At 40.9% G+C, this 24,206-nt stretch overlaps 2 protein-coding genes across 2 annotated transcripts in view; both read right to left on the bottom strand.

The window, feature by feature from the left end:
- The window catches only part of LOC127526327 (gastrula zinc finger protein XlCGF7.1-like), a gene marked incomplete at its 3' end in the record, with an annotated part of 246,987 nt that overhangs the window by 118,073 nt on the left and 104,708 nt on the right, over positions 1-24,206 (bottom strand). The gene's annotated exons all lie outside the window — the stretch shown is intronic.
- LOC127526330 (gastrula zinc finger protein XlCGF49.1-like) overlaps positions 12,682-24,206 on the bottom strand; it is a 50,602-nt gene continuing 39,077 nt past the window's right edge. Inside the window, exon 2 of the mRNA XM_051921623.1 lies at positions 12,682-12,838. The gene's annotated coding sequence lies outside the window, so the exon portion shown is untranslated. The remainder of the gene's footprint in view (positions 12,839-24,206) is intronic.

Here is a 24,206-nt window from a genome sequence, read left to right as displayed (position 1 = left end):
CCCAGGCTTCACCGTCACTTCCACTGGACTGGCTCAACTACTAGGCCCACATCCGTGTCATGTGCAGACCACAGCTCAGTCAGGACTGCTCCTCCATGTCAAGCCTTAGCAGTTCTTGTTTTGTTTCATGCATTTCTAACTGTCGAGATGCTGGCAGTTCCACTACTTTGGGCACACCTTCCATGCTAGCTGCGTACGAAATTCTTATGTATTTTTCATCCTCAGATCGATTAATCATTATGTTATCTGTCAGGCTCCATCATGCTCACTCTGCGCTCTTCATCACAGGCCCTAAGTCTTTGTTCTCAAATCCCTCAGCTACTAGCAGAGTCACGTGTGGCACAGCAGAAGGGTCTCTGAACCATTTCTTAGTGAATTTGTTCTGATTTATCTGCTTAGCAGCTCCCTGTTTGCTGATTATCACATAGTGTGTGACAAGAAGGACATTCTGAGGAGCAGTTTCAGAGACACATCTCCACTCCAACTGGCCATCGCCTCCATTATCATAAATCATCATGCAGTGAGGCTCCAGTTTAGGTTTCCTGGCCCTGGTAATTTCATTTCAATAAATGGTCCCCATTCTTACCAGAGATCAGCTCCAGCCTGACTGATGGAGTAAGGTGGCTTGTCCTCTGCCAAGTAAACTGTTGTCACAATGGTTCACAATCTCATTTGTGTCTGACCACCATTTGGAACAATGCATACCCCGTCTGGGGTACACCAGATAGTCATATTTAACTTGCACAGCGTGTCTCTTCCCAGTACATTTACAGGTGAACAGTCAGACACCAGTATGGCAATTCTAGTTATTTTATCATGTATGTGCAGACGCACTGAAGCCATCAGAGGAATTAATTGTGTTTGTCCTGAGAATCCTACCATCTTAACATGTTGGCCAGACGTTAGAAGGTGCATCGCATCTCTCTTGTTGACACATGTAGAAGTGGCTCCAGTATCTACCATTACAGGAATGCCATTTCCTTTAACTTCAATAGTTGTTACTGGCTCTGTGTCTGCACCCCCCGTTAACATCGGATATTGACCTTCCCAAGTAGGATTCTATGGCCCCCCTAAAAGTCCTGATTAAATCTCAGCCAAGCATTGGTGGGCCCTTAAGCAGCCTGCTGCGGACTCCAGTTTAGCTGACTGAAATTCTGCTGGGAATTAGACTGGCGATTTTGATTATACTGGGCTGACTGATTACCCTGTGCCCATGGGTTTACCTGCAGTTTCTCCTGTTATGTCCCAGAAGGCCACATCCCCAACAGACACCAGGTGGTCCTTGCAGTGGCTTAGAATTTCCACCCTCTTTGTACTTTTGCTGTCCCTAACCCTAACCAGACTGCTGGACATATTTATTAACAGGGGTTGGTGCCATTGGGATCGTTCAGGCAGCTACAGGATGAGGGATTGGTGAGGGAGATACCACAGGCGCCATTACTGAGTGTTCTTCTGCTGCATTCATTTCTGGGGCACGGACCAGCGGAGCCTGTGTTTTCTTTTGATTTTCTGTGTCAGCTCCCCCATATGGAGCATACATTGGAATAAGTATCAAAAGAGTCCGCATCATACATTACTGTTCCTATAACTGTAGCCAGATTTGATTTTCCCAGTAGGTGTTCCATTTGGCTGGTGTCCCCTATCTTCACCAACAGTGCTTTCATATCTCCTATGGCCAAAAGCTTACCCATCGTCTTTTCCTCTAAGGCCTTAAACCATCAACCACCGTGTATGTAGGAAGGTCAGACACCTGGCCCTCCAGGTCCTGCATTCCTCATGGCGTGTACTGAGCTCCATCTCCTTTAATTAATACTGGTAATTGAAATTTATCCACTCTTGGGATTTCTACACCATTTTAGTTTAAATTACCTCTACTCAAATTCCCAGCACTCCCCACTGCGCTCTGCAGTTCACCTGTGGGAAGGTCCATGCCAAGTAACCCTCTCCATTCTGCCCTTCTCTTTATTTCTTTCCCTAATTCCACAGCACAAGTCACTCCTCCTGGGACCCCCAGCGTGGCGGCTGTTTATTTCTTAATTCCCTTTTAAACTCCTCTACAAATGGATGTGTTAGCTGCAGCTTTTGACATTGTGGTCCTCTTTCCCTTTCCTTCCATCTTATCATATTTCTAATCAGACCATCCTGCTGCTCACTGTTTTCATTCTCTCCCATTTCATCCCTTACTATACTCTCATCTTCTTCCTTCCAATCATCTGAGTCTTTTACTACTAACATTTCCTCCTCATTACTTATTTCAAGTTCACTCCATCTTTTAGGCTTTCTACTGTTCATTGATTTATTTCTTTGCATTTTCTTTTTATGACAGGTGTTAGTGTCCTCCCTTCTTTTTTCTTGGTCCCTTCTAATCTTATTGTTGTTTCTTTTCTTCACATGGAAATTCACAAGGAGTTCCTATAATCTTACATCTTTCCTATAATATGCCCCTCTGTTAGCCCTCCTCACATTCTCTTAGTATCCCTCCAGTTTTCTGATAGCGGTCCAACATGTCGCTCATGTCTTTATAATCTGCTGCCCTCTGTGTGCTTCCCCCTATCATCTCCTCATAATCTGAATCCTCCTCTGTCTCTTTGTCTACCTCTGCTTTTTGACAATCGCCGTTCCCTTGCCAGTATCTGTCCTTTTTAAACTCTGCCTTTCTCCTCCATTTGGGGGTCCTTTTCTGTTTTTCTCCCCATATTGTTTCCTCACTGCTAGTCTTTATCAGCAGTTCTGTGTCTGCTCTCTGCCATCCCTGTCTGTGTTTCCTGCTCCTCCTCTCACTCGCCAGCTTCACTCGTCCTGTAATGTTCACTTTCACTGTCATTAATGGACATTCTAATGCAGCATCTGCCGCCCCCCCGCCTCCTCGCTGTCCTCCTCTAGCAGCTCTCTGATTTTATCAGCGCTGCTTCTCTCTTTGATGCTGCGCCCAACTACATTTACATCATCTCCAGTTCTGACTTTCTTTACTTCTGCCTTTTTCTGCTCGTGTCTTTTCATTTATAATTATGAACACGCTCTTGCATATCTTTACACACTGCCATGTTAAATGATCCCAATATAGAGTACTCAGCACCAAGACTTCTCGCTCTTTTATGTCACTTTTTGTGTCAGGTCTATGTGTTTTATTTATGCTGAGGGATTTTTCATCCAAAGACCTCAACAGTCACCTGAGCCTCCGCCATTGCTATTCCCTGCAATCTCAGATTCTATGTTACAAGCTTTAGCGTTGGATTTTTGCTGAAATCTGCATGTGTTTCTTAAATGAGAATTAATGTGAAGTCAGGCTTATGTACCACAGACATTGGATTCATTACGTCCATCCATTCATTCATTTCTCTAACCCACTTCATTCTTAGCAGGGTCACTGGGAAGCTGGAGTCCATCCCAGCAAGCATAAGCAAGAAAAATCCCTGGACAGGACTCTAGTCCATCAAAAGATGGACACACACACACACACACACACACACACACACACACATACACACACACACACACAGGCCCCTCCACCTAACCTACATGTGTTTGGGCTGTGGGAGTAAACTGGACCACCAGGAGTAAACTTGACAAACTCCATACAAGGAGGAGCTGGGATGAGCTCATTTCATTCCTGAAAAACTTTTATGCAGCTAAACTTATGTTTCTGGACCAGATTAAGCCATAATCATGTGATCCATAATTCTTATGATATAATAATTCACTAATCCTCCTTTACGCTCACAGACCACATGACATCAATCGGGCTGATCTCAGACGGCGGTCAGTCAGCCAACAGAGAGGAGGGCGGCACTTGAGAGAATGGCGCTCGGTTAATAACCTGTTACTGTTACTTAGTGCCAGACAAAAAAAAATAAAAAATAAAAAAATCCTAATTTATTTTCAGAGGTTTAAGAATGATCTGGCAACACTTAACATAAATGGGGAGAAAAAAGAAAGAGTCTGCAACTTTACATTTTTGGGAACGTATCTAATGGACGACTAAATACATCATTGATCAAGAAGGCACAGCAGCTGCTTTTGTTTTCTCAGAAAAATTTAAAATCTGATTTTCCTTTCAAGTCAGGTAATGTCCTCTTTTTGCACAATACGGTATTTTATTAGACGGAGTTTCCACGGATTTCACCGATGAACTGTCAGACACATTCACTCTCTCTGTGCTATTCCTCCACTTCATCTCCCTTATCTTAGCTGCTGTGTCGCTCGCTCCTCTTTCCTCAGATATGCCGATCATCTTCACACACCGCCACCTGCACCTCTTGATCTGCTGGTATGATGGCTGCCATCCTCTGTTTCTCAGACATGAAGTCCGTGGCTGATCGGCTGTTCAACGCTCAGCACTTAAGGGCTTCTAAAGTTTGCGGATCAATGTATCCGGATTCGCGAGATCCGTTTGGAATCAAATGTTCTAATCCTCTGGTGTGAGATCTCCCTAATGCGCAAGATGGAGTCCGTTCAAAGATCCAAGATGATCTTATTTCTCTTTCTGGAACAGACCTCTCGTTTTAAGAATGAGTTTACTTCAAATGCGCCTCTGCATTGAGTGTTGCACTGTCCCACATCGCCCTGACGATGGCGCTGTTGTGCAAGAAATGAACTAAGTAAAGCCGGACTCCATCAGATTTTTAATGTTTTTAAAGTTTGTATCTGTATTTGTATTTTAAAAGTTGTCATCACTCAAATTTTCACGACAGACTCAATGCAGTTTCTTATTTAGAAACGTATTTCTTTTCAGAGTATTTCTCAGTTTCTTTGTCCCTGTTTCAGGTCCTTAGACCCCCAGTGTTCTCAGGGTGCGCAGGTGAAGCCTCAGACCTGGCAGTCTACAGCCTTTTAAAGTGACCCAATGGCTCATCTTTGGGATTCAGTTTTTGGAGGAGCCATCGTGATTGCCATAAATCTCTTGTCTTAGATATCTATGGTATGATTTAGCACCTTCAAGAAAAACTGGCAATGCATGAATATTCATTTGTGTTCCAGCTTTGAGTGTTAAATATTTGATTTACGGCGTCTTTAATGCTGTCTCTCGGTGGCTGTGCTGTACGACTCTGATGACTCGCGTTCTTCAGGCAGGTTCAGTTTTAAGGTCCCGCTCTGGCGCCCCCCTGTGGCTCCAGATGTTTATCCGCCCCAAATTCTTCTTTTATTAGAACTCTTACATTAAGCTGTTCCTGTTCTTGTACCGCGATGAAGCAGAGGCAACAATCTTGTAAAGATATTAGACAATTTAAACTTGTGACACAGGCGTCTCACTAATATATTCAATGGGACAATAGTTTTTCCAATTAAAAAAAATACAAGGGAAGCTTTATCTTGTGTCAGAAACATTTACAGTATATCCTTTAAAACAAATAAATAAGAACTCTGAATTCATAAGAGATATCTCCTAGATGATTTATTTATTTTATCAGTTGCAGATTGATTATGCTAAATTTTCACTGAATGAAGTTAGGATTAGGTGCATTAAAATTCTTTTTAGTATTTGGTTCTTTTTTGAGTTTCTGATTATATTTGCCATTATTTACTACACTTACATTCCATTTACTTATATATTTGTCTCACTCCCTCTGAGGCAATTTACAACTTTTGAGGTACAGTTAGCTCCATTTCATTTGTTCTTTCAGTTGTTTTCCAGGTGAAGTGTCTTGCTCCTGGTCATGCTGGTGTCAGTAGTGGGATTTGAAACCACAGTGTAAGAGTTTGAAGTCCAAAGCCTTAACCACCACACCACACCACATCGTCTGCCTGCTAGTAATCACACGAGTGGGTGACACTACAAGAGGTGGCCTTTGGCTCTCAGTGTCACTTGTCCTCGTGTCTATTCTGCTTGTCATACATTATCAGTGTTCAGCTACATTACCGGTCAAAAGTTTTTAGAACACCTCAGTTTGTTCAGTTTTATGGAAATGCACACAAATTAATGTTTTAATGTTTCATGAAATCAAGGGACCACCCAAACAATGGACCGCATTCTCCATGAATGTTCCTGAGGCCCTACAGGTACAGATGAAGATCTTAAGGATTAAATGACGCCGCTCTTACCTGGATACAGCAGTGGTGTGATAAGATATGATGATGAAGGCATAGAATATGTATAAAATATTAAAATGTTTGATTCCTCAGAGTAGCCTGCACCTTTTACTGATATAACAGCCAAACTGTGATGACCCTTTTGATTCAGAATGCCAGTCACTCTGTGCAGGTCACCAACTCTTTCTCCAGCAGAAGACCCCCAGACCACCACACCTCCTCCTCCATGTTTGACAGCTGGTGTCACTCACTGAGGACCTTCATGTCACCAACTCAATGGCACAGAGCTGTGTGTGAAGCTGTGGTGCTGTGAGGCGCCTGTGGTCACTCAAGCTGGTGACCCTCAGAAACTCATCTTCTGATTGGCTGGTGACTTTGGCTCTGCCACATCTCTTCCTATCAGAGTTTCTTCCAGTTTCTGATTGTCTGTGTAGGACTCCACTGGACTCACTGACACTTCGATTTTTATTTTGTAGTTTCTCTAAATGAAAGGCCTTCATTTCTAAGAGTAGTAATGCTCTGTCTCGTTTCATTTGTTAATTGCAGTCACTGGAATGTACAACTTTCTAAAGTATAATTGTGTCCAAGTCGTACTTCAGAGGGTGTAGTAACACAGTCTGCTCCAACTCTGACACACAGAGAGGTTTTAGGTAACCTACAAAAGCTGGGACACCTGTGCAAATTGCTTCAACATGGAAGGCTCCTTTTACTTTAATTGCTGTGCCACATCTGTAGGTTATAATCTATTAGTTGATCCCAGACAAAGGCCCATTTGTAATAGCCTAATATTCCTTTTTTTTTTTTTTTTTGGTTTTGAATTAAAATGAAAAATGACATAGCCCAAATTAAAGAAATGGTAAAAAGTACAAATTTCTTAATCTGCAGTTTTCCAGAAGGCAAAATAAGAGAAGAAATAAAAAGGAGAGTGGACTAAACAGGTAGAACAATTTAAGATGAAAATGACTCACCGATTGTGGAACTGGTTGGAACAAAAACCTGCAGCCACAGGAGGGCGCCAGAGCCACTACTGCAGGGTGTTAGTGCGGGGACTCAGAACTGAGGAACACAGGAACAGCACTGAGAGGAAGGCTGCGGACGTGAACCTGCAAAGTCAAATTAGATTTTATTGTGCACAGATAAATAAACACAATCATAAAAATCCAAAAACGAGGCAAAGCAGGAATAGTGAATATAAGTGTTTTTAAGATTTCAATAACTTTTTTTCCAAAGGCTTTATAATCTACAGTTTTTCTACAAAGTAACACGAAAAACAAGAACACTCCTAACAGGTTTAAAGAAAATTAAGCACCCGCAGCAAAGACTCTTCTTTATGTGAGAGTCAGAGCAGGACTATCATCCAGCACTGGAAGTGACCGACCCTAAACTGAAGCCCCCCGTTTGAATGGCTTAAATGCCCGCCTGATGGTGCACGCGCCTCAGTTTAAATCTTGGACAGTTGTGTGCGCGTGCTACCTGATCTGCTTCGCGTATGCGCAATAATTTCCAGGCATGCGCGCTCTGCCTCCAAGTAGTGATGGGCGGAGTGAAGCCTCATTAATTTGTTACAGATTCTAGGTGGACACGATTCCACACCAAGGAAAAAGGTGCTCCTTGTAAATCGTTCATAATGTCTCCAAAATATGTTTGTTAACTTACAGACAAGTACTACTTTATACAAAGTCCTTATTTTAACATTAGGATTTGAACTCGCGTTAGCTCACCTTATCGCTGTAGCAGACACAACTTCTTTTACGATTTAAGCCAAAGCACTTCAGCAGACTCGTGAGGACCAAATCGACTGCTGACTGCGCGGATATCAATGACGTCATTACGCTAGCGTGTCTCCTAATCACGTGACGTCCGCATTTGAAACATCCAGTGCTCCGTAAGCTCGACGCAGTGTCTAAACCTCAATATCGAGCGGCCCATCACCTTCTCCCGCACTTGCTGTCTTACTTTATCGCTGTTTTCATTTCGTTGTGTCGGGTGCTGTGTCATTAAAACCTTACAATGTAGTTTTTAAAAAGGGTGACAGAAAGAACATTTTCTCCTTACTGAAGTACGGAAGATGAAGTCCATGTCCGCCCTCGCCGTTTCTGTTTGTCCTGAGGGTTTCGCCCTAACCATGCAGTTTAAATTTATTTATTTAATTTAATTTTACTGGTGACTTTTTCTAAATACAATTGTTGCATTTCTTTTGTATTTTTTCTTCTTAATTTAAGCCCAGCCAGGTGAAGTGACTTGCTGAGGGTCACTCGTGTCAGGATCAGCATTTGAACCCACAGCCTCAGGTTTTGAAGCTGAAAGCCTTAACCACTACACCACATTACCTGCTTAGATGTCCAGGAGAAGTGATGTCAACCTCGGTGTCTTAAACCTGACCTAAGGAACTGGACAGAAGCGTCATCGGCTTATGGGGGTCACCTCTGAGGGGCTGTTCATTATGGATGATCTTTCCTGACTTTGTGGCACTTTGGAATTTGTGCAGGGGACCCCAGCCATTACTGTACGAGAAACACTTAAACAAGAACATCTTTTCTGCTACTTGTGACCCCTTTTGACATTTTGTGATTGTGTAGGCTGCTCCAGAATGAGGTCTCCAGATGGACAGATGGAGACGTTAAGTTTCTGCACAGTTTAGAATTTCTGCTGGTCTTGTCCTTCCCTGCTGCTCCTCTTTGACCAGCAGGACATCGTGGTGTCAGGCTGACTATCGTGTAATGGTCAGGCCTTGTGCTTTTGGACCAATCAGAGTTTGGCATGACTTCTGTTCTTCAACCTTCCACCATCTCCACCAGTGTTCTTTTCACCAAGTGAAACTAAAACCAAGCTTGTTCAAATTATAATTTAGTGGACCAGAACTGAAATAAAAGTTAAATAAACTGTGTGAAGAGTAGAAGTAGGGAATAAGGAGAATGAGACTGGTGTTGTCAGGCTGATGTTCACCACACTTGTCTTTGTGTATAACACACATGTAATAGTATGATGTGATATGTGTGTTAAGAAGATCCAACACAGACATGAAAGGTGCTATATAACAGATCACTGTGAGCACACGGTGGATACATAAGTGAAGATTTTACTCCAGTAAGGTCCAAGCTGGGGACATCACAAAGCAAAGCGGCTGCTGGACTTCATTGTTCTTGGCCCCGGTGCATTGTGGATACTCCATCCATCATCCAGCCCGTTATATCCTAACACAGGGTCACAGGATTCTGCTGGAGCCAATCCCAGCCAGCACAGGGCGCAAGGTAGGAAACAAACCCCAGGCAGGGCACCAGCCCACCACAGGGTACACACACACCAAGCACACACACTAGGGACAATTTAGGATCACCAATGCACCTGAGCTGCATGTCTTTGGACTGTGGGAGGAAACCCACGCAGACACGGGGAGAACATGCAAACTCCACGCAGGGAGGACATAGGAAGCAAACCCAGATCTCCTTACTGTGAGGCAGCAGCGCTACCACTGTGCCACCATGCTGCCCATTGTGGATAGTCTCCATTTAGAAAGCCATATGCCATGAGCACTTTGGAGTTGAGGTGGGCTACGTTTCTCACACATAGATGAAGAGTGTGTTTTATTGAGGAGTTCTGGGCTGGTAAGTGTGTGAGATGTGACTACTTACAGGTGGCAACTGACCTTCTACACCTGCTCTGGAGCTTTAAAGGTCCATCTGAGAAGACCCAGGATGAGCTGGAAATCAAGGATTAGACTGGATGGGAGCTCAGCTGGTGGAGAAGGAGAGGGGGCTGTGTGTGGGTAAGTGGGCCAGCAGCCCCATGGCTAACTAGAGCTACTGCTGTGGAGTAGAGTTAAGTGTTTGGGATTCTACCTCCTTGGGGTCTCTGTCTTCCCTTTCTCATATTTAACCTTTATTTGTAAGCAAAACCTCCTCTTTTTTGCTACTTGTGTCCCCTTTTGCTATTATGTGGGTGTGCGGACTTCTCCACAGTGTGGTCTCTGGGTGGGATGGATGGCATAAGAGACACTGAGCTCCTCTCTAGCTCTGAATTTAATGGGACGTAGTGCTGTGAGGCCAAACTGCCCGTAATGTTCAGGCCTTACGCCCTTCAATCAGTTCTGGCACAGCCTGACTTATCTTCTTGAACCTTCTACCATCTCAGTGTTCCACCAGCGTTTTTTTGCAGACCAAAATGAAAACTTAAAAATAGTTCACCAGAAGTAAAATAAAAGTGAAAAGATTTCCAAAGAGTAGAACGAAAGAATAGCGAGGATGAAGATCGTGTTGTCATTCTGATGTTCACCACACTTGTCTTTGTGTGTAACGTACACGCCACGTTGTGGAGTTGCCAAGTTCATTCATTAAAACCCGATGGCTGTAGTGTTAGCTTAGACAAGAACATCAGCGTGTGTGTGTGTGTGTGTGTGTCCGAGTCCATCACTGTCTGCTCTTACATTGAGCCCCCTCACATCTCCTGTCACCTCGTCATCTGGACAAATGTGGCAGTGCCAATCAAAATGTTAATAATGTGCCCGCCTGCTGCCCGTGCCCACCATGAACTGCCTGAATTGAACCTGCAGCTGCTCAGTTTAGAATCGCAGGGCACTCGGGTGATAAATGAGGTGGACATCAACTCTTCACATTTACTGTGCCACACGTACTCAAGTGAGGAGCTGTAAAGAACAATTGTGGCTCTCAGGGTAACTTTTGGGTTCTTTTAGTTTTATTTGTAAACATAAAAATGTCTCCCAGTTGTCACCCTCATTCCTGTTATGTTTGAATTTATTTTTTAAACTTCCTGAAGTATCTGTCACTGTGAGCCTTCACATTTTCGTTTATGTCATTCTGTCACCATTACAAATAAATTGTCCAATTTCTAATGAAGGTTTTGATGTCCTCTCTATTAGTGTTGAGGTGCAGACTGAGCTTCCACAGCACGACGGTAGTTCAGCATGGGAGGCTCATCAGGTGACGTTTGAGATGGTGACACAACTAAAGCAATGGTCCTGGGAGAGTCGGCACTCCATCTGGTCCTGGCACTTAATGGACAGGCTGTGCGGCAGCTTTGTGTGATCTCAGCTCAGTTGTGGACTGAGGAAGAAGAGCTGATGAAGATACTGCAGTGGTAATGTGGTGGAGCTCAGGTTTGAAAGAATGACCTGCCTGCCTGAAACACACGAGTGAAGAGAAGGAAAGGAGTGACATTATGTGACAGAACGGTGACTCCATTAAAATGGAGCAGTATGAGATAACTGGGGTCCAGTAGTCAAAGAAAGAAAAGCAAGAAATGACACTTCTCATGTCACTCACAGCAGAGGACGACATCACGTCCCTAAGGTAAGGAGCTGGGAGACATGCTGAGCTCCTGTGTGACAATGGGAACCTCAGTTCTCGGATGTCACCACTTTTTGAAGAGGGGCGGTGATCTTCACAAGGATGATCACTTGGAGTGGCTGCCCCTACGGCATGAAGGACAGAGTCTTACTGTGGAAAGGTGAGTGGGCTGCTGTGCTCCTCCGTAATCCAGAGGAGGGTAACTCATCATCAACATCATTACGGTCTCCAATAAGACCAGAACCAGATGTGAAACACATAACAGTGTGTGATGTCCAGACACCCCCCTGCATGAAGCGGAAGACCACAAACAAGCTGTGGTAACAGGGCCGGACGTGAACGAGAGTGTCTTGTGCCCAGAGATACCCCTACATGAAGAGGAGGGCAGCAAACCACAGAGTGTGGTACCTGAGGAACATCAGATTGAGTCACAGGAACAGAAGACATTTACCAAACGAGAACAGATAATTAAATCCATCAAGGTCGCTTCTTTAGCTAATAGCTAAGATAATAAAAAGCTACTTGAGGTGGGTTGGCACCCTGCCCTGGATTGGTTCCTGCCTTGTGCCCTGTGTTGGCTGGGATTGGCTCCAGCAGACCCCCGTGACCCTGTATTTGGATTCAGTGGGTTGGAAAATGGATGGATGGATGGATAAAAAGCTACTGTCTGTCTGTAAGTGTGTGGCCCCTCTGAGCAATCCGATTGGTCAGTTTGGCTTTGGTGGCTCACTGCTATGGGAGATGGACCTGATACTTTAGGGGTGCAAAGTTCAATTCCTGACTGTGACCCTTTTTTTTTTTTTTTTTTTAATATATTTTTACAAAAAAAAAAAAAAAGTTAAAGCATTTCAAGAAAAATGATGTTGGGCCACTAAAATCTAATAGGGTGCAAACCGAGTCGCCTTTAAAGAGGGGAAGCATTTGAAAGAATAGAAATGAAGTTCTCACAGCGGGTAGTGACGGACGCAGCGGAAAAACTTTGTTTTTTATTTTCTATTATCTTTTTCAGTTATATTTCTTTTTGTCTGACTGATGTAAGTAGGATGAGTTCATTCAAGTATGCAGCCCCTCAAGGTCACTCCGGACTTGAAGTATCAGGTATCTCTCAGCGTAACTTAATACAGGATGTCCATATATGGTCTTATTTATATTAGATGAACACGTCATCAGCTGTATGCTAAACATGCCTCGGTATATTCATACACTCCCGTTGTGAGGGACCGCTAGACGTTACTGGGCTGATTGAACCCCAGCTGGACTAACTCTTCAGATAGAAAGAGCAGCAGCCACACCAGAGAGTGGTGTGAACACCAATACGGACTCTGGAGAAAAGATAATAGAAATACTGAAATCAAATCAAATAGCCTTTTACTGTCAATTCACTATATGTGCAGAACATACAGGAGAATCAAAATACGGTTTCTCTCTCAACTTCGTAGTACAATAAAATATAAAAAAGCATAGAAGTATAACATAAGATAAATAACATTAGAACTTGTAAAGTAGACCTGTGTACAATGTGCAATAGTCATTAGTGCAAAAGCCACTTACAGTAAATTAATAAGCAGGGTTGCCTAAATGAGTCTGCCAATTTTAGTCAAATGCATTCTGTGTAACCAACTAGCAGAGCAATTCCAATTTTCTTTCCACACCTGACTGAATTATTTCAGATTTTTTTTCTTTTTGTTATTTACAGTCTCTTTGGACTTTGCCTTTTTAGCATGAATTTTCATGTGTCCATGAAGAGTATTTTTCTTTATGAATGTTTTTCCACACTTAGAGCACGGTATGGCTTTTCTCCTCTGTGAGTTCTTACATGTCACTGAAGACTGCAGGGTTGTATGAATTGCTTGCCACATTCAGAGCAACAATATGGCCTTAATCCAGAATGAATTCTGTTGTGTCTATGAAGGCTGCAGTTATCGGTGAATAGCTTGTCACAATCAGGAAACGAGTATGGCCTCTATCAAATGTGTGTTCTTATATGTCTACAAAGACTGCGTGTTCGTGAGAATTTCTTGCCACATTCAGAACAGTCATAAGGACGGTCTTTATTGTGGACTTCTGCATGACGCATAAGACCGCTTGTGTTGGAAAATCTTTTGCCACATTCAGGACAGCAATAGGGCTTCTCACCAGTGTGACCTCTTAAATGCCTCAGATGATTACTGCTATCTGAAAATCGTTTGCCACATTCAAAACAGGAAAATGGCTGTTCTCCTGTGTGCAGTCTCATGTGTGTCTGAAGATGGCTTGATTGTGAGAACAGTTTGCCACATTCAGAACAGGAAAATGGCTGTTCTCCTGTGTGCACTCTCATGTGTATGTGAAGATGGCTTGATTGTGAGAACAGTTTGCCACATTCAGAACAACAATATGGTTTCTCTCCAATGTGAATTCTTTTGTGTTTGAAAAGACCGCTCCTGTCTAAGAAATGTTTACCACAAGTTGGACAACGACATAAACCTTGTCCTCCGTGACCAATCATATGTGTCTGAAGGTGGCTCACTTGCGAGAATCGTTTGCCACGTTTAGACAAATATGGTTTCTCTACAATAGGAGTTGTGGTATGGCTGTGTTTTGAAAAGTTCTTAACACATTTAGAACGGTGGTATGGCTCCTTCTCTGTATTATCTTCTCTGCGTTTCTTAAGCATGTGACTATCTGAGAATTGTTTCCCACCTTCAGGACAGTGATACGGTTTCTTACTCCTATGAATCCCTCTATTATCCTTAGAATTCAGTTTGTGTTTAAATGTTCTCACACACTGTTGGCGGATTGGATTTAGACTGTACACTCCTTGAGATTTGATGGCATCGATCCTTGTTAGCTTCACAATGGGCTGAAATCTAGGGTGCTGAGAGGCCGTTACCAAGTTCTTTGTTGCAGATGCCAGTTTCTTCCTATTCTTATCAGGTTGTTTACTTTGTGTACGACCCTGAAGAGAGGACAAGTTGTCATTCTCTTGAATATCTACAGAAATAAAAATGAGTTAAAGTTTTAAAATGACCAATATTTAAAATAAAATAGCACTACAAGAGATTATTCACTGTTTAACAGCATATGCCTTTTGCAACCCACTTTACAAAAGCATGCTAATGGAGTTAACACTTCAACAATCCCAACGTTTGCAAACTGAATTAACAAACACATGAAGCCATATTAGGATGCAGTTACCATGGACCAGGAACAAGCCATGAGCAACTATCATTAATGGCTTGGTAATGGCTTGAAAAAGAAAGAGCAACTGGGGCGGCAAGGGTAGCCAACATGACCTGCAGACCTTTTAGAGAAGACCCCATATAGAAATGTCAAGGATGATAAAGCCACTACATCTACATGCACAGTGATACTGACATTGCCAAGGACTCATTACATCAGTTATGGTCCCTATGACCACTCCACCTTGTTTGGATAACTGTGCTAATTGAGGAGCTAATTTATTGGAATAAGTCTGAACTCCCGCCATAGGAGATCAAAATTATTAGACAGTAAGCCACATAGTATATTTACATACTTCTTTCGGCTGCTCCCATTAGGGGTTGCTACAACGGATCATCTTCTTCCATATCTTTCTGTCCTCTGCATCTTGTTCTGTTACCCCCATCACTTGCATGTCCTCTCTCAGCACATCCATAAACCTAATCTTAGTCCTTCCTCTTCTCCTCTTGCCAATCAGCTCTATCCTTAGCATCCTTCTCCCAATATACCCAGCATCTCTCCTCTGCACATGTCCAAACCAATGCAATCTCACCTCTCTGACTTTGTCTCCCAACCGTCCAACTTGAGCTGACCCTCTAATGTCCTCATTTCTAATCCTGTCTATCCTCGTCAGACCCAATGCAAATCTTAGCATATTTAACTCTGCTACCTCCAGCTCTGTTTGTATACAAACCAGACAGGTTCCCCAGTTAATGTCAGAGATTCAAGCCTCTCTAACTTAAAATTATTGATGCTAAATTTCTGCCTTCTTGTTTTTCATCCATAATCGAACCTTTTTTAAAATCACATTTCTGCTATCTTAACATAGTCCTTTGTCATAAATTTGGTATTTCATCTTGCTAAACACACAAAGGCCATTTTGCTGCAGGTTATCAATAGAACAGAGTTTGAAGTGTGGTATGTTTACTTGTTTAAAACGCTATATACTTGCCCCTTTCCTATAACAAAAACGAGGTAGGGTTGTCCCTTTGATGTTCAGCAAAAAAGAAGCATTTGAAGAACTATTCAGAATATTTTCTTATGCATTACAATATTGGAAGACCTCTAACATTTAATGACTCATTTGTGCTGATTGCTGATTGGAAGCAGGCATATACAGTGCATAAGAAAGGTTGGAGGTCTTCAGAACAAGACACACCCAACTGGGTGCATCTTTACACTGTGAAGGAGGAGATTTCACTGTATTTCTGTTTTCCCAGCATGTCAACATTAGCTAACTTCATTATTGGCTTTTGCAGATTAGGCAGTGAACTACATTACTTGCAAAGTTAGCTGGTAAGACCTTCTAAACGTGAAGAACTTAAATGCAAATTTTTTTGACATGTTAAAAAAACATTTGGTGCCTGTAAGCCACTTAGTTTGTGTTTCAACTCCTTTTTAATCTTTAAAGTTTAATTTTAAATTTTCCTGTAGTCTTTTCAGTTGTAACTTATTTTATTAATATTGTTATTCATCCATTTATGATAGTTCTCTCTCCCCACCATGGGGATGGAACAGTAAATGCCTAGATCAAAATATCTCTGAAGTTATAATCCCACGGATCATTTACACCTGCAAATACGCCAACCTTATGTGCCTTCTGGAAGTTCTCCTCACCTCAATCCTAAAATGTCTGCTCTGTGCAAATCGTGTATTTGTTTTGGTATACACTTATGTGTATTTGACAGATTTCAACCTTAGACAAGCTCTGATCCAGGTGTTTTTCTCTCCCAAAGTTTCAATCACTTTCCTTTCACCGATTGTGCTTCTTCCATTGTTAGAAAAGAGAAGGTCCAAAAGGTGTTGAGCCAAGTTTTAGGAACTACAGGTAAAATTCTGTTACAGCGAATATCTTTACAATGAAATTTTCATTACAACGAAGTATTTTTATGGTCCTGACAGTTTCCCCATATGACACGAGTCTATAGAAATCTCATTACTACGATGTACAGTACATTCAGCAGATACTTTCATTACAACAAAGTGCTCAAAAGACCTTGAAATGCCTGAATCATTCATAGAGCAGTTAGTTCTGTGGCCGCAGCTCAGTTGTGCACAACGATCCCCAAACACTATTTTTTTTCTTTCTTTGAACTTTCCACGAAATTTTTTGCCTTTTTTGTTTCCTGCGGTTCTCAGTGATACCTTTTGCTTATTGCTCAACATTTGAAAAACATCCATTGGAATTTAACTCATTGTCACCCGCCTATAGAAATGGCAGACACGAAAAAACAATAACAGTTCATATTAGAAGAAAACAAAAAAACATTTTTACAGCTCTTGATGGGGGTGGGCGGTATGACCAAAATTCTATATCACGGTATTTTTCTAAATTATCCCGGTTTCACGGTATTCGACGGTATTTTTTTCCCCCATGCATGAGTGGATGTTAACCACATTTTCCACTGCAATTACTGGCTAAGAATAACCTATTCCACTGTCGAGTATTGTACATTGTACAAAAAAAAACATTTTAATGTGCACACAAGTATTAATACAGGTTTGCATTGCCCCATAAAGTGATAGTTTTCAAGGGGGTGGCACTAATGGAGAAGGTATCACATTGCATGACAGATGCAGTCAAAATATATAATTGAACAAATTTTGCAAAAACAAAACTAATTTTGACAACATATTTTCCACCATACAAAGAGGCATTTAGACTTAATAAAATATCCAGAAGTGCTTGTCAAAAGTTGTATTGCACTGAATATGTCTTAGAAAAGGAATAAATAGTAAATATTTTTTGTAAACCAACTACACTTTCTGTTAATGTTAACAATCTCTGTCCACTGACACGTTAAAGTGAGTTTTTAAACAACTTTATCATCATTAAACTGCATAATATTTAAACTAATAAATAATAACAATAAAATAAATAATAGTATTATTACTGATAGTTGCACTATTACTTCAAGACTTCAAGCCCAGGTGCATTACACAGTATTCACCAAATTAAAATAAAATAAAACAAGTGCAACTTGGTGATGACATCTTTACTAACTGAACCATCATTTAGGCAAACTGCATTAATATGGACCTTGCTTCAAGCTAAGCTATATACATAAATAATAAACCTGCAAATTGCATTTATAATGCTGTTTGTGGTATAGCCCTACGGAATCGTATTAGGGCCACAGTGAAGAAAAAAAACAATACGGACACAGGGAAGAAATAAACAAACTATATGTCCAGAATAAAGTCAACATTTCCACTTTATTCTTGCCGTTTATATCGAGAATAAAGTCAACATTTCCACTTTATTCTCGCCATTTATGTTGAGATTAAAATCAACATTTCCACTTTATTCTCATAGTTTACTTCATAGTTAAAGTAGAATGTCGTAAACTAAACTTCTTCCTAAAATCAATGTTTAATTTAATAGATTTTGTCAAACCCCGTCATAAATTAATGAAGCACATTAAATGCTTTGTGTTGCGTTCCCTGACCCAGTTGTTAATCACTACGCTCTTCTTAAACTGACTTCCTCTGCACTAAGAGAAGACAGCGATCACCATACAGAATCCATTCACTTCATGATATTCCTGCTTTCTGAAAATTTAGAATGCTAAGATAAATACTTGATATCATTTTCATGATGAAATGCATTAAAGCAGGTATTAAACATGCACGGTAGTGAGGCGGTAGTGCTGCTCCCTCGCAGTAAGGGGTCCCCAGGTGTATGTTCAGTGTAGAGAACTTTATGGCAGGTGTGATGAGGCTCCTAAAAACTGGATGTATGAATAGCTATCGCACAGGTTTAACTTAAATATTGTGTAAATGTTGGGTTTGTGATCTGCTGGTCGGAGACACGAACACAGAATTCAATGCATGTTCTTCTGAGCGGGCTATCTTTATTACATGCATGCTGTCTCTATCTGACGTACCAAAACCCCAGTTCCTATCATTCCTTTTTCTTTCACCACAAAACCAATCACCACATGATAAACGTCTTTGTGAAATTAAAACTAGTTATAAACTTAGCCCACGGAGTGTTCAGAACTTTAAAAATATTTTCCTTATACATGTTTAATTATGCCATCCATTCAGAGTTGTGCCCATCTCTGAACGAGTCGCCAGCACATCGCAGGATGAATACGAGCAAAACATACACTAGCAGGGTCAATATAGCACAACAAAACCCCACATCCTACATGACTTTGAAAGGAAACTGAAGCACGCCGAGTAAACCCACCAGAAAAACATGCAAATGCAAGGCAGGCACGCTGCCGTGCCCCCATATGATTAATGCATGCTTTAATGCATTTCACCATGAAAATTAAGTATTTATCTTAGCATTCTAAATGTTCAGAGAGCAGGAAGATCATGAAGTGAATGTATTCTGTGCGGCGATCGCTGCCGGCGCCTCCTCTTAGTGCAAGAAGAAGTCAGTTTAAGAATCTCGGAGAATACTTAACACAAAGCATTTAATGTGCTATATACAGTAACTTATGACGGGGTTTGAGAAAATCTAGTAAATTAAATATTCATTTTACGATGAAGTTTAGTTTACGATGTTCTACTTTAATGACAAATTACGAGAATAAAGTCAACGTCGACTTTAATCTTCACATAAACGGCGAGAATAAAGTAGAAATGTCGACTTTAATCTTGATGTTTATGACGAGAATAAAGTGGAAATCTCGAGAATAAAGTCAACATGTCGTCACACTATTACACAGTACCCAGGTACATTACACTGTATTGAAAATAAATAAAACAAGTACAACTTGGCTTGCAGTATTATCCAGTAGTACAGAAACAGTATTTACACATCTGACCTTTTAAAACTAAAGTATCTCCAGGCGACGGACGTGACTCCTTTTTTTCGGCAAAAGTTCTTCTGTTCATCATTTTCAACTTTATCGTCGGCTTCAGTTTCAGAATGTTCTCTGTCCATTTTCACCGCACAATACCTACGCTACCACTACCTATTTGGTGGTGTAGCAGTGAAAAAGAGCCCTTGTGCAACAAATCTGTGTTTAGCGGTGTAGCAGTGAAAAAGGTCCCCACTTGAACAGTTTCCCGCTGTGCCACGTTCTGAACGTCGTTTAGGCAATTTAAACTGGTGTTGCGGTACAAGAAAAATCCATATCATAAAAAAAATAAAAAACGTTTTTCGGTATGAACCGGTATACCGCCCAGCACTAGCTCTCGATTATGGCAAAAAGAAAAAAAGACGTTACCAGTGAATTCAGAATTTCGCCATCAACACTGTCAACTTTCTTAAAAGACAGAGCAAAAAAAGAAGAAAAATCTCGGGTTGCCAATGTATGTGAACTGCTGCATTTGAAGACGCCGAAAAAGCCGTTTTTATGTGGTTCAGTGATGCTCTTTCAAGAAACATTCCTATTAATGCGGCACTCATTCAAGAAAATGTGAGGTTTGAAAACTCTTGGGCCCTCCCCAACTAGACAGCACCCCGAAGAGCGTCCCAAAGTCCAAAACCGTGTCTATGGAAGAATGTTTATCTGTTGCCGGGGCAACAGCCTGCTCAAAGCTGTGCTGCGTCTCTCCCCCAAAGCAAACAGAAAAAATATCGATGGGTGATATGCAAGGAACATTGTAAATGCAGGTAACAGGATTACTTGATCACTGATCTGGCCACGACCCTGCATGACTGCTGTGTCTGAGTATAGCAGAGTGGCAGATCACGCTACAATAAATAACTATGCCGTTCCTGTTTCAAGCTGAATAAAGCTGGTTTTGATAAAGTACTGAGACACAGACTCATGTTTTGGGGTGCAAGACAGGGACTTATAGTGCGACCCCAATCTTTTAGGATTTGCTTCTGTGTCGCTTCACTGCAGCGCTAGGAGCCTGTTTTTGCCCTGGCTGCAGACGCTGCAATCGTGCTTCGGGACGCACCTCGGTGTGTAATTCCCATTGGGTGGGGAGGGTCTCAAGAGTTCAGAAACCTCACAATATGAAGAAGAAAAGGATGATTCGGCTCCTGCTTGGTAACTGTGTTGCCCACAACATGCTTCCTAATTTAGATAATGTTCGCGTTGAATTCCTCCCAACCAATTGCACAACAGTGCTTCAGCCATTGGATTTGGGCATCATTTGCACTCTGAAAGTGTTTTATCATAAGGAAATGCTGAGAAAAATTATTGTCAGCATAACTTGTAGGCAGGAGGAGATTAAAATTAATGCCAAAGAAGCTATGGAAATGATTGCAAACGCCTGGACACAAGTTAAAGAAAGCAATTATAGTAACAAATACAGAATCTCATTACAATGAAATAATTTTTAGGTCCTTAGGAGTTCGTTGTAACAGAATTTTACCTGTGTATTCTTACCATTAATTGATAATATAATGACAGAGGTTGAGTCTGCCCAAAATACCTTCTTTCAGGCTGTGTGTGTGTTCCTCCTAGCATTTAAAAGCAAATATTGGAACTGTGTCATCTGACCACGGAGTTTAAAGATACTTCAGCCAAATTTTTGATGGAAAAAGTATGCATGAAGATATTTGGGATGATACAAGCTACATGTCGGACTGCTCCGGTACCATTATGTTCATGGGAGCAGTAAACCATGGACTTTATTACTGATATGCCTTCCTCCAAGGGTTTTAATACAATTTTTGTGGAGGCAGATTGAGTTTTGAAATGTGTGCATCTTATTTAATTCTACTAAACACCTGGTAGGTGTCTTTCTATAGGGTGATCCAGATCTTTATGCAATTTTCATTATGCTATAACTAACTTTATTACATAGAAAATCACTCGAAAAATCCCGGACCATCGAGAAGTGTGTGAACTGACGACATGAAGAATTGTCTTTGCGCTGAACGGGAATCGTCCACATAAATCAAAGTCATCCAGATGATCTGGATCTGCATAAATAGATCTGGACCACCCTGTAGAAAAGACTGATAGTATCTATGGTTTTCTGTATCAAGATGTATCAAACCGTGGTCTTCCATTTATTTCTCGCTTCTAGAAACTATTCTGTCAGAGATTTGTTTGTTCTATAAAACTTAAAATGTTTGGTTATCAGCCAGAAGCTAATGGCAAATGTAAAGAATTAACAGAGGCCTACAGAAACACTTGTGCTGTTTGATTGGTCCTAATCAAGATGACTGGGTTGATTTTCTACCCATTGCTGACTCTAATAGGAATGTACCAGTTCACTCTGCTCCTAAAATGTCACCATTTGAGTGCCTGTATGGTTGTCATTCTAGATTCATTGAGTCACCTTCCTCTCCACTTTTCCATCTGTTTTTAAATAATTACATATGCAACAGTTTTGTGAAAAGTTGAATTTGGCTCAAAAACATTTGAAAAGCTCTTGGCCAAATGATTTTCTGATTGCAAATGTAAGGCTACTCCTATCGTTAAAGTTGGGCAAAAGATACGGCGAGAGACCCAAGACATCAGTCTACATAGTGACCCTTTTTAAACTGATACAGCACCAGAATAGTATTTATATTGAGAAGATCATGCTTTTAATTCTGATGTTTTCCTTCACTCCATATAGTTTTTTGATGGACTCATTCATGTTTTTTTTGGTGGATGGACTGTTCGTCTAAATCCATTGTTTTGAATTTTCGCAGTTTGCCTTAGCTATTTAAAAAAAAAGTAATAATTCCTAACACTAAACGCCTTTACTGGGTGGCATACAGTCATGTAGGCTGTACTAACTGAACTGTCTTCTATAGTTAAAGTTTGTTTTTGCATTATTTGTCGAGTTCTGATATCACCTACACCCTATTCTGAGTTTAGGCCATGTTTTGTACTATAACAATCCCCCCCCCCCCCCCCCCCCAATCACTGTATTTTTTAATTTTGATAAGTCATTTTCTTTACCCTTCCGTCAATCACATAATTTGTGGACATTTTGTGGCTGCTGACGTGGCTTAGCTCCATCACGTGATGTCATCTTGCCTCCTTATTTAAGATGGTGGCATGGTGTCCTCACTCTCCTAGCTTTGTCATAATTGGCCATGTTCTTCATATTTGATTTTCATTGACAGATACTGTTCTGTTCCATTTATGCTAATCAGTTTGAAACGGCTTTGTTTTCCTGTCTGTTTTAACTCATTATGTGATTAATCATTTGTAAAATGTTAAATTCGATCATACCTGTGAATTTATTAGAGCCACCACTCAGTGAACAGTGCTACAAAATACAATTACTGAACTGAATCGACATTTTTTTTCTATTGCTCTAAAATGTATGAATTTCAAAAGATTTCAAGTCCTGTACCAACTTGTATTTTCAAAAACTTCAAAAATAAAAAAGCCACCACATCACAAAGATCAGCCCCTTTTCATACGGGCAACTGAATTGACAGTAAACAGGAAATGGCTAAAAGTATTAAAATCCTTTAAAACTAATTTCATTGAATGTTTCACACATTTTAGATGAAATCCTGCTTTATTTAATAATTATGTTTGTTTAACTCAGTAAAGTTCAGTGGACCAATTTTCTTCACATTCACAAAGTCGTTGCAATATCAGATTATATAATGACTAGCAAAATACCTGTGCTTCGCAGCGGTGAAGTACTGCTTTAAAATTTTAAATAAACTGAGGGAAAATGTACCAATAATTATTTGTTAAGGATCTCTTTGTATACCACGTTGTCAGTTCTCCCCTCTGGTTGTAATATGACCAAGCTGTGCGCTGAGCTTACTCTTGAGCATGCAACGTATAGTTGGCCTGTGAAAAGCAATCTTGCCTCAAATCAATGCCTACCTTTTGTAAGGTCTGTCCTTCAGACTTATTAATTGTCATTGTGAAGCAGAGCCTTACTGGAAATTGGAGGCGTTTGAACTGAAATGGGAGATCAGAGGGTATAACAGGGATGCGAGGAATAAAAACTCTCTCCCCTGAACCACCGCCAGTAAAAATAGTTGCCTCAATTAGGTTCTTTTGCAAGCATGGGACCTGAAGTCTCGTGCCATTACAAAATTTCGGTGGCTGTAAGTTTCTCAGTAACATTATTGGTGCCCAACCTTCAAAATTAGATTATGCTCAGGAGTGCCTGGAGGATTCAGAGTGTGGACTGAGCTGCAGGCTATGGATGTATATATGTACATAAGTAGGATTCAATTAGCGTTAGGAACCCGCGTACCAAATTTCTTGAAGATGGGCCCATTAAGTAACAAAGACCGTTGGAAAGTTCAATATGGAGGCCAACAGTGGTGTCACACCACCGAAATAAGTATGTACATCGGTTTCGGATAGCGCAGGGAAGCAGCCTACCAAATTTCGTGAAGATGGGGCCATAAATAAGAAAGTTTAACATGGCGGACGTTGTCGACCGTTATGACCGTTACATGTAGAATTTCGAAATGAAACCTGCTTAACTTTTTTAAGTAAGTACACGTACACGGGAAGTTGGACAGTTCGTGATGAGTGAGTCAGTGAGGGTTTTGCCTATTATTAGTATAGATGTATATGTGTATGTATATATATGTGTGTGTGTGTATTTTATATTATTAAATTATAATCATCAACATTAAAAGAAATAAACATTTGAAATACATCAGTTTGTGTGTAATGAATAAATCTAATATACATGTTTCACTTTTTGAATGGAATTACTGAAATAAATCAACTTTGTCATGATATTCTAATTTTATGACCAGCACCTGTATATGGTTTTGGCATCCAAGCGCTTTTTTTCCAACCTAGAAGACGTCTCTTGAGATCCGTTTAATCG

Source organism: Erpetoichthys calabaricus (assembly GCF_900747795.2).
Source record: "Erpetoichthys calabaricus chromosome 1 unlocalized genomic scaffold, fErpCal1.3 SUPER_1_unloc_10, whole genome shotgun sequence".
In the NCBI taxonomy this organism is placed as follows: Eukaryota; Metazoa; Chordata; class Cladistia; order Polypteriformes; family Polypteridae; genus Erpetoichthys; species Erpetoichthys calabaricus.
The sequence above is the reverse complement of the archived record's forward strand: the minus strand, read 5'-3'. Positions and strand labels throughout refer to the sequence as shown.